Genomic DNA, 12,181 nt, shown 5'->3' with positions numbered 1-12,181 from the left:
AGCTTTTATTGCTCTGTAATAAAAGTATCTTTATCAGGGAATTATATAAATATATTTTAGGATGCAAACTCCTAAACTGATATCTGGTTAGCACTAGAGAACCCACAAGACCCTGAGATTAGCTCAGTTGGTTAAAACTTGGTTGTAATGATGCCAAGGTCATGGGTTCAATCCCCTTTGTGGGCCATTGACTTAAGAGTTGGACTCAATGATCCTTGTGGGTCCTTTCCAACTCAGAATAGTCTGTGATTCTGTGATAAAAGAAGGTAGAGGTAGTGATACGAAATAAAAAGGGGGGGGGGGCTTACTTCAAATGTGTGATTTCTACAAGACATTTTGCCAATCTAATGTCTTGCAACTTCATATAAAAATCTACAGTGCTCTGATTTGGATAACTAAAAAAAATCTTATTTGAGAATTCAAATCAGACACCTGAAGAGAAGTATTATTCTTCCCACTCTTTGCTACTTCTTTTCCTTGTCTTTGCACAGCAGGGTCTTGTTTCACAGATTCGGTGGCCCTTAGCATACCAATATTTCATTAGTTTTTCATCCTAGACAAAAGGCATTAAATAATAAAGCCGGCTGAATCCAAGATCTGAAAACTGAGGGATTAGTATTGCAAGGCTGAAGGGTAGGGACTGAATTCAAAACCTGGGCCCAAACCAACCTACCTTGCTACATATTTATGTTTGAAAACATTCTACATTTTTCTATTGAAGACAGATTTGCTTAAACCACCAGTTAAAGATGTTTGCTTCAGAAAAACTTAAATTCTAAATTCATCACTTTTGTGTTACCTTTTAGTACTCACAGAACTGTTCTGTCATGTTCTCTTGCTAGGAATTTTGCAGTTTGCTTATAAGCACATTTTCACTAAAAGCATGAAGGAATACATGCACCATTTCATAGAAAAATCCCATCCAGTATGATTTTTCTCTTCTAAAAGACAATGCATTATCTAATTCTTTAAAATACAGTATAGTAATTTAGTTTGCATAAAGCAACCTCTCTCCAGCTGCTGCATTTACAAGATACAAGCTGTTCTAGGTCTATAAAAAAATAGGACCATACAACTGTGTTCCAGGCGTGAGAAGTTTCCCAACATGTAACATTTTATACTATACATCATTCTTCATTAGTGCTTGAAATATATATCATTGACAGCCTTCTTTTGTGAAGCAAGTGGAATTTGGCTCATGTTTTATAATTCTGTAGCTAAACACCTGGCTATGCTGAACATGAGATGGACATCATCTCCTAAAAATGACAAACTTCATCTTAATATACCACAAATCAATTCTCTTACCTAAGCCCTAACCACTGTCTTCAAAACTTTCTAAACGGCTTTCATCAACCCTGCCTGACATATTTTCCAAATCAGAGTTTGAGAGTCATATTCAGACTAAGAAAAATCAAATCCTGCCAAGGATGAAATCCAGAGCACACCGATAATAACTTAGTGTTAACAGCAGTTACTTTGGGCCAAGATCCCAGGTCTCCATACTCTGGTTCAGCTGCTGTCCCTGCAGCACAGTCCATTATCCATGCTCTGCCTCACTCCCTAACCCACTAGAACTGCTGCCTGGAAACCACTGATAGGAGAGTTGTGAAGCTGTAAGTCAAAAAGATTCCAAAACTTGTCTGAAATCCTGGCATTTTAAGGCAATATGCCTGAACAAGCAAGAGGAGAACTTGTCCATGACACTGAGGAGACTCAACCTCACCCAGTTTTCCCCTCCTTTGATAAGATTTCTGTCCATTTTACAATAGATTTAAATCCATAACATTTCAATATAGAAGTATGTCTTGTCTCTGTAAAAACACCTCTGTTGAAACAATCACTGAACAAACTTCAGAAAGACAGACAGAAGAACTGGCTACTACTTCCCAAGACCAGCCTAGAAGTCTTTTAAAACAATTGTGGTGGGAAGGGCTGCCACTCCACTCACAGCAGCACAAATATCTCCCTTCTCTATCTACTACAAAAAGGAAGATCTAATACATTTTTAATGTTTTTATTCTCCTTAAGAACATAAAGGAACTTAGATTCTTGTTGCAAACAAACCACTTTCTACAGACACACAATGACTCCGAATGGATAAAGAAGTTTTCAAACTCAGCACAAAGAAAAAGAACAAAGCCCTCCTAATGGCAAAAATATTAAAAAGTGTACAAAAAAGAGGCAGGAGTCAGGAGGCTGAATCACAAAGTAACACAAAGAGACAGTACAACAGGTGTACCCACTAATGTACATTTGTGCATGTGGTTGCAAGAGCAAATTTCTAATCCTGGAACAAAATGTCTGAATTAGACAGCATACAAGAAAGCCAGGAATACACAAGGACATTAATCTCACAAGGATACATGACACACTCCATGGACACATCTATTTTCTTTGACATCACATGACTTCAAAGTCAAGACAACTGTTTCAATTAGTTTATGGTAGAGCAAGCAGCTTGGAAATTCAGACAGAGTAAGTATTTATCCAAAAAGACATTGCTGCCATAATATCAGACAGGCAAGTGACCACATCATAAAAACAGAAGGGCCCAACTACATTTGTTAGTAAAAATAAAGAGAAATGGCATTCTACAGTTTGGCAAGATCTTTCTTCCTTCTATCTGTAGAATATGAGATTTCAGATCTACGGGGGAAAAATAAAATATTCATAAAATATGCAGTATTGGAATGTGCAATTTCTCCAAGCGCAAATTAAAAAAAACTAAGTCCATGTAATGCCAACCTTTTCATGTTTGGAAGTAATCTGAAATGGGAATTCACTAAAAGAAACTTCAGGGCATTACATTTCAGCAAACTTAGGCCAATATACAAAATCTTGACACTTTGTTAGGTCAAGGCCAGTGTTCTTTCTAAAGAGTTAAAAAAGCTATGGCAAATATTTTCTTCTCCATATATCTAAGGAAATTTTATAAAGTATGTCCTTTTATATATTTTTCAATTATTACTGTTGATGTCTGTATGTGTCCAAATGCTCTGAAGGTACCATTTGAAGTACAAAAGAAAAGAGCAGTAGATAAAAAAACCAGAATCATTCAGGCTATAAGCACATTTCATTTTTTTTTCTTTTAATTTACAATGGAAAGATTAGTATATTTTATAAAGTGTACACTTATGGCCAGATTTGACTATGGCCAGATTTGACAAAGGAAAAAAACCCAAAACTAAACCTCAGACCTTCAATACTGCAACTGCAATTCTGTATTTGGAGTCACAGCCAGTTAAATGTCTAGCTATGTGCTTCTTCTGATCATTCAATAAATTGCAAATATTTACAGAATTGTAACTGCAGATGGTGGGCTATGGAGTCTTTATAAATTCTGGCCTGCAGCCATAAAATTTTAAAAGTAGACCCTATATTTTACAAAAATGCCTCACAGTTTTAGTGTAACATGCTTAGAAAACAGTGACCTGAAACTGCAAGGAATAAAAATTTTAATAAAGACAGACACACATGAAACACTAAGAGAAAATGAATACTTAAGGGGCAATACCAATTAGACCAAACCTTATACATCAAATTCTGAGAGACAAAGTGATGAAATGAGTGTTTTGTATCATCAAAAAAGAATGGATCATTAAGTATTTTTCTACTGCTCTTTCTGCATAATGCAGCTTATGTGCTAGAAATGAAGGAAATGGCAAAGGTTCACAAAACCAGCTGTATACCATTTTTATCTTAACCTACATATATGACCCTTCTTTTGGGTTTTAGGGGTTTTTTTTTGAAACAGGAGTAACATTTTTGTGAAAAACAATGATATGGTGTTACTTTGGAAACTTATTGATGCATATTGAGTAGAAAACTGTACTGAACACTTGCTCAGATCTAATTCAATCCCCATTCACATTAAGTGTAACTTTCAGAAAACTTATTAGGAACATAATGGGATCTATATACAGATTTCAGCTGTAAAAGCTTGCTAATATACAAGAAAGAGGCATTTGAAGGGCTACTACATTGCATTAGACTGCACTTGAAAATATTTATCTTTTTTCTGGCTCAAGGAAAAAGAAAGCCAAACCTTCACATCAAAATGCCACTTGTAATCCCATGTAAACACATTTTACCTGCATGTATATCTACAGGATAAAGGAGCAATCAATATGATTGGTACAGCACAAATTGGAAACCAATTTATTAAGAAATCATAGTTTGAAAATCTCTGATGATCACTGCAATGGAAAAAACTGAATGGAAAAAGAAACAGAGGAGCAAATATAATTAATGTTATTAATGAATATGGGGGTGAACTACAGTCCACACTTTTTTCAAACTGAAGGTGATCAACTTAATTATGTGACTGGCTGTGAGCAGTACGTACCAACTGTATATAACAGAATGTCCCCATTTTGGATCTCTCAAAAGGTGAAGAACCACCAATCAGTTGAACTGTTTTTTTCAGCCACAGGAACGGCAGCACAGAAACAGGACTCTCAATTTAGCAAAGAACCCACTAGAGTAGGTTAATGAGCTACATCTGTGTTTTAGTTTCCACTTCCTCACTTAGTGGAAGAATTATTGATTTCAGGGATGAACACACAGATTATTTTCATGTCTTCATTATACTTGGTAAATATATTTTGAAAAACTTTACTACACTGATACTTAGAAAATATAAGGGTGTATTTCACTATTTCTTTCCCAGTAAGATTAATGTATAGTTGGAAGTGTAACCAATAACAAACTGAAAAAAATACATAACTGGATAAGGTTCATGTATAGTAGCACAGCTGTGCTTGCAATGAAGCAAGTGTGTCTGCTGTTTGTCACAGTCTGGTTCAAGGCAGCTGCACCATCACTAACTACTATAAAGGGCTTGTAATATTACACTTTAATTACTGTATATTGTCGTAGCTGAGAATACACAGAAAATGTACTCTAAGTAACTAAACAACTGTGTTTACATGGTAAGCATATGCAAAGTTAAAACTTCAGACAAGTGTTAGACTTATGCATCACTATGACTGGGGTACATTCGGTTGTTTACACTTGCACAACAGCAGTTCAGTTTCTAACCCAGTGTCTAGTCTGATAAAACATTTAAAAACAGTGAAGACATGAACTTCCACTTCTGCACATTGAAAATGCAAAACACACTAATCTACTCCTTCTTTTACCTGCCCTAAAAGTCTATTGGATATGGTGGATAATCAGACATGGTATTAGACAATGAGACAGATGTGTACCCCAGGATAGTAGCAAGAACTTCTCTATATGATTTTCTAACTTCAAAAAATGTACTCACACATGTAGTTCAGCACTATATAAGGAGGGGACAACACAGAGCATAAACAGGAGACCTGTTTACAACTTATGGCAGCAGTAATAAAATCTCAGCCCCATAGAAGACATAACTTTCATCTCAATCACCTACACTGGATTATAGAGACACATGTAATTAAATAGATTCTGAACTGATTCAAGTCTTATGTCACTTTCTCAGTTTCAGCAGAAAAGCAACATCATTAAAACAAGACAACCAAAATCAAGACAAAGATCTGCTGAAAATGGAAGCACTGACTCCGAGTAAACAAGTGTCTGGTGTTGGAATCACTGAAACCAGTGCACACAGTTAAAAGAAAGGGCTGTGCAGGATGAGGGCACATATCCATAGCTACACACCCAAATAACTAGTACCTCTTCTCAAGTATCAAAAGCTTAGAGGCACTCACTGAACACTTGTCTGGTCACAGATGACGACACCCTTTACAATAGAGTTTTTACACATATGCAGAGGAAGCTGCTAGACACTAAATCCTTTGAAAAATTTGATTAATCCATGGACTGAAATTAACTTTTCCATCCTTAAATATGTATCTAATGATACATTTCATATTATATATGTATATGTACATATATGCATGTATAAACATATGTATATATATATATACCTGAGCCACAGAAACTAGGAATAGAACTGCATTTATAAGTTTTTTATAAAATTTTATAAGTATCTATGGAATGGGGATATTTATAGTGCAGCATTAAAGCATAATCATATGACCAGAATAATCAGTAACATATAAGTCCTTATGCTAGTTGTCCTCTAAAAGTTTATACCTAATTTTATTATATGCTAGATACTAAGAAATGAATGCATGTGTTTCCAAGACACAAAACTGATGTCCTTTGCTTAGCTAGCTTGTGACCAAGTTACAATTTTGGCCAACAGCATCTAGGCCAATACTGCAATGTCACTATAGGTGTATATTCAAGGGTTTATATTTTTCAATCAATTTTTCACTGTATATTTCATGTCAATAAGGAGCAAAAGAAAACAAAATAGTCTTATTTTAAGTTTTACAGTGGATTAACAGAACACAGAACTAGAAGTGAAATGGAGGTCATCAGTCTGGCAGTCTAACCACAGGCAGAATTCAAACATACTCAAACACCTTCTGTCTAACGTATGTCTAATCTTTCCTTTAAACCCACCTAGGACAGAAAAGCTGGAGTCTTCCCAGATGCTGTTTTTCTGAGCTACATTGTCTTTGCTACAGTTGCTACACAAATGAACAAACAGTACCTGCATTTTCACAGGTGATGAAACAGAGAAGATAGTGATGTTACTTGCTTGACACCACACATAAGAATGGCAGACACAGAAGTCTAACAGCTTGTTCTCAATAGATCTGTATCAGATATAGGAGCCCAATAGCCTGTTTTCAATCTCTCTTACTGTGTCATGCTGTACCACGGGATCTTCATCCTGAAATGTTCTTATAGTCCCTCAAATTCTAGGCTCCCTCATACCAACTGCTAGTTTACAATCATCTCTGGGGTGTAATGCAGTGAGTGTTTGAAAGCAGTTCAACACTACTTTGTGCAGCAGAAGATACTCTACGGAATCTGGAGAAAATCAAACTATACATAGGAAAACATAACTACTCCAGTATGGAATTTAATCAGAACAGGAGGGATGAACAACAATCTCTAAAGTTACAGTACTCTTGTTAATATAAAAAATTAAAAAATAATAGTAATTTGAAAGATAGTTCTCTAAAGTGCTTCTAACACTGCAGAGATAATTGGCACCAACTCAGAAAAGACTATTTAGCTGTTGAAGTGCCACCTCAGTTGCTTCAGTATCTGCAGCATTCTTGCATTTTCACAAAGAGGCTCAGTTCTGTTTAGCTTCTCATACACATCTAGCCTACACCCAAAAGTGGAAGAAGAGTAGCTTCACTGCTTTAACATATTTAGTGTGTAGTCTAGGCAACATGAAGGAAAAACTATATAGAGGTACATAAGTTCTTAAACTAGAATTGGAGGGGGCAGAAGACATGGGGCTTGCCTTCAAGATGCTACTTCTTCACTCTCCTATTTCAAGAGATTAATAAAGATATTAAAAGGAAGGGAAGTAAGGGAAAAGGAGAAGTTTGTAAGGCAAAGGAAGGAAATTAAGTACCTGTAATTTGTCAGAGACAAAGCAGAAAGTTTGTGTGCACATGCGAACAGGTTATGCTGTTAGCAAATTCCAGTGATAAGTTATATACATCAAGACTATAAAAAGTATATGGAAAAGACAAAAGCCTAATAGATCCCAGGAGCGAAAAGTAGAAGTTGATTGTGGGGGTTTCTCCCCGAGGGCGAGCAGAGTGTCAACAGTCTTTCGAATGTGACGAATATCCGACTGCAGGATGTCATACGGAGAGCAGAGGTCAGCCTATCCCGAAGGGCAGCCATTAGAACAGAAAAAAAGTGCAAAAAATTAAAAATACAAAAATAGAATAATATTGATAAATAAATTATCACAATATTCTAGCATAAACATTTAGGAATAGTTTCTTCCCATATTGCCTTACTCACTAGACATCCCAACTTTCTTTTATTTCCTCTAAATACTGAAGATATATAACATCAGAATGTTAAGACAGAAGAACTCAGGCCTTCAAATCCTTCCAAAGCTATGCCCAGATTCACAAGGGTGAGGAGGTGCACATGATCCACTAATTCTACTGAGATATGCACACCTTTGTCCATCTGGGCCTTATTCCAATGCTCAAATGGAACCAGCTGTAAAATCTAACCTATGTAATAGCAAAACAGTGGGTTAGAAAGCTGTTAAAAGCACAAGCAGCAGCAATATGAAGCATCAAGAAAAAGTACCTACAGAAATCATTAGAAGTATTACATTCTCTAATGTAACAATCTAACACTTGGTATTCAAATATCATCTTAAATGATAACTTATGACAGAAACAGAAAAAGTCAAGGTAGCACTAACTATACTTAATTTCAATAAAGTTTCTAGACTGCAGAATTGGACGCTAAATTCCTTGGCAGCATTTTGAAATTATTAGCAGGTTACATTCCCACACCTTTTTTGGAAAGTATCAATGACTTCATGTGGCAAATTACTCTAGACTAGCTGCACAAAATGAAGTGCACTATGTAATAATAATATCAATATGCTCACACAATAGTTACATTAAAATCAAATGAAGCAAGACTAGTACTCTTGAAATGCAATCTAAGACACCATTCTACATCGCAAGTAAGGTCTTACTAAGATAATGAATACTTACTGAACAAAATTACATGCATAAGAGTTCCCCTGTTTGAGAGGAACACTGTTTCTGTAGTAACTTGCCATTCTCACTTCCTTAATGAACTGACAGTACACCAAATAAACCAAAACATGGAAGTTCAATGTCTGTTTAGTGTTTCACAGTACAGTTTGAAATAAATTAAAATATTCAGATTGTCCTTCTATCTTGAAAAGGGACTAGTGAAACTGGAAGTCAGAATTGTCATTCATACACAAAGAAAAAAGTGGTACTTTTGTTTTTCTTTTGCTTACCATGACTGGTTCTAGCTTAACCAGGAGTCAAACCTGCAAAATTTTGTTACATAGGCCAGCAGATACAGAGGGGGAAACCAACTTGCATAGCAACAACACTGTTTGCAGCAATTTTTCAGATTTTTTTAACTCAAAACTCTGGTATGATAATAAACTTCAATGCAACTGTATCTGTAATTTTTTAAAGTATGAAAACTCACTAAAAGCATAAAACATGCTGATCTTGTTTAAAAAATGGGTAGGATTAGTATTGTATTCAAGAACACCTACATCCACAAGATTCTTACGAGAGAAAGAAATTTCAGGGCAAACCCCTCAGGACTACCAACTATGTAATATATTTCACTTTTATCAAAGACACCATTAAACCCAGCAAATGCTGGATTAATTTTAAAACAGCAGTCAAATAGAGAAGGAAGTAATTTCAGAATTAGAGAATGAGAGCTGACAACAGGTTGAATTTTTACAGAGACTGATGAACTTGCTAACTAGAGCTTAACATCCTAAGCAGCATACAGGAGAGGCCAAAGCATACAAAAACAGCCAAGACATGCAGAAGAAACTTCCTACAGAAACTGCCATGCTGTGTTTTAGTGAAATTCAGTGAAACCTGGGAAAGCCTTAGAAATGTCTGATTATTTCTGTGTGTTCTGTGACAACGAATAATTTGGTGTTAAATTCACCCTTTGTGTAAAAGGTTTATATTTCATGTATTTTAAACTTCTGTAATGTAACTGTAGATAAAAAAATAAATAGCTTTTCAGTAATGGCGAATGTATTTCCACTGAAGTTACCAGAATTTTACTGATGTTGTGAAATAAAAACATGAAACTAAAACATGACATCATGAAACAGTGAAAAAGTACATGACCCCCACCCAAAGTCTCAAAGACAACCAACCGCCCACCCATCTATTGCAAGCGCTGCTCTTCTCATTTAGTGGATTGAAATTATTGCTAGTGAGAACCAAAAAGATACATATCCTTAATCATCACATTTATGGACTGACTTTTTATATCTATGAAGCTATATGATTAAATCATACAGCTGTCGAAATCATGCACACAGAATAAACACAGTAAGACAGAAGTGGAACAACAAAAGCATAACCAGCTCTCTGTGTGCACAAACCACCCTCATTCTACATGCGCCTGCTGTGACTGGGAAAACAGACAGCATTTCAGAACCAACCTCCTCAAATTCTGAACCTGGTACAAAAAAGTCAAGAGTACGTTTGCAAAAGTGCATTAAAGAATGAAATCTGTAGTGTATATGCATCATACTCACAACAGAAATGAAAGGAACCCCAGAATTCTGCTTTCAGGACTAACTGGCAGTGTCCTGAACCACTTAACTCCACACCGTAGGCCAAACAATGTACATTACCGAGTCCAGACGGAAAGGGTGGAGAAAAGAGTCATACCTCATAAAACTTACTGCAACTTCAAGGATGTCTCATGATGCAACTATGAAGAGGTAACTGATTATGTGATCAGAAAATAAGCATAAGTGGCAATGATAATATATCTTCTATTAAACTGAGAAACATGATTACCCGCAGATCAACTAACAGGTAGATAGAAGATAAAACACTTTACACCCAAATCTTAGTTGCTTCCTTTACTTTGTTCTGCTACTTTCAGAATATGAAAGCCTAATGGTTTATTTTATTGTTTTACTTAATTTGCAATTCCTACACTAACACAAATCACATTGATTTTTAGAATAATTCTGGCTGACATTGCAACATAGTGGACCTGGTTTTCAGAGGAGGAGGTTGAAACAAAGGTAATTGGGTCCATTTGCACGACTCAAAAGTCACAGGAAGGGGTACAGCTGAACCTTTTGTAATTTGCATCTTCATATGATGATTTGAGATCCAAAAAGCCATTTCTTACCATCACACTCTTTTCTGTTCAGTAAGTTTATACCATGCAATTGACTGAAAATTTGAGACATGGCAGAAGTCTCTTATTTCCACCCAAGATATAATTTGTCCCATTAAATCATGTTGCATCACTACTGATGTGCTGGAACACAGAAGCTTCAGTAAACAGTTGCCGGAACACTTGGCTGTGACAGATTTCATTTTATCACTACCTTTTATCAACAGAAATCATCATTCGAGTACTACTCATGATAACTTAAGTTTATCTTTTTTTCAAGCTACATAAAGGTATGTGGGGAAAGTCTTTATTTCCTTTAAAAAAAAAAACAACTAAATTCTCTGACCCGAAGAGGCCCCAAAAAGGGCCAAGAGACTACATTAGTGTAAGGACCATATCAGAAAAGTTCATTTGTGTCTTTGTAAAAAGCTAACTTCACAGACATTGCAAATAGTTTGTTCATTTTCTTTTTTGAAAAAATGCTTAGAAGATCCTACTTCTGATATGTCTTAATTGTTCATAACTGAGAACTAGAAGAAATAAAGACCAAAACTTGTAATTTCTGCCTCTCAACATAATATGTTTACAGCTTTGTTTTGGTCTAAATCTTACTTGTAATGCAGTATCATTCAGCCCACTATCAATTATTTTTTCCTTTTGACAAGAGTATTTGTTAACACTACCAAAAGTGTGTAAGAATAAAATACTCTGTGATACGGATTATCAATAAAACAGCTCAAATTCATTAAAGTTATTAATTTTCAGGTTAAAATAGCACAGTCTTCTTCTTTGCTACTAGTATGAATATGTGGCAATGATGAGTTGAAGAAATATATATGAACATTTTCGCCTTTATTTACGTATGTTACTGGTTTTGTGAATAAGCAGTTGAATCCAATATTTCACATACATACTCATGTGATAGTGATTCACTCTTCTATAATTTTTAAAACCTCTGGGATGAGATGCCACTAAGAAGACTTAAACTGCACTAGAAGTGTTACATTTGATGCTTTGAAAGCCACGCTTACAGGCAACAGAGAAATAAATTAAAAATAGCTTTATTTTTTAAACCCATAAGTATGAGGGGTGGGTGCAATACAGGTGTACTGGATAAGCACTGTGGGTGGTGTCATTTGTGGGTTCATGTGACATTAGCAATGTAGTCCAGTGAATGGCACCATCTGAGTACTGTATGTCACTGAGAAAGGTAGTGAGATCAGCAGCCCTACTTACCACACATCTACTTGCTTATTCAATTGATACCAGCCAAAAAGTCAGAGTACTTGTCACACTACTGCTATTACAGAGATTAGGTAATTTGATGGGTTTAGTTAACAATGCAAAATGAAGTATTCTTTTGTAATTTTCCAAGAGACAAAGATTTGTCATATAGCTCCTGAAGAGCACAGCAGATGTTTTCTGAATTGTCAGGCTTTCGGACATTTACCTGACACCAGCCCTT

The 12,181-nt window shown here is 35.7% G+C and overlaps 1 protein-coding gene across 5 annotated transcripts in view; it reads right to left on the bottom strand.

Moving 5' to 3' along the window:
• Positions 1–12,181, bottom strand: part of LRCH1 (leucine rich repeats and calponin homology domain containing 1) — a 119,123-nt gene that overhangs the window by 4,895 nt on the left and 102,047 nt on the right. For 3 of the 5 annotated variants that reach the window (XR_011697374.1, XR_011697376.1, XR_011697375.1), the window contains one exon: positions 7,436–7,693. The exons of the other annotated variants lie outside the window; for them this stretch is intronic. The gene's annotated coding sequence lies outside the window, so the exon portion shown is untranslated. The remainder of the gene's footprint in view (positions 1–7,435; positions 7,694–12,181) is intronic. 5 annotated transcript variants of the gene reach the window in all.

This window comes from Pithys albifrons, chromosome 1 (genome assembly GCF_047495875.1).
Source record: "Pithys albifrons albifrons isolate INPA30051 chromosome 1, PitAlb_v1, whole genome shotgun sequence".
In the NCBI taxonomy this organism is placed as follows: Eukaryota; Metazoa; Chordata; class Aves; order Passeriformes; family Thamnophilidae; genus Pithys; species Pithys albifrons.
The sequence above is the reverse complement of the archived record's forward strand: the minus strand, read 5'-3'. Positions and strand labels throughout refer to the sequence as shown.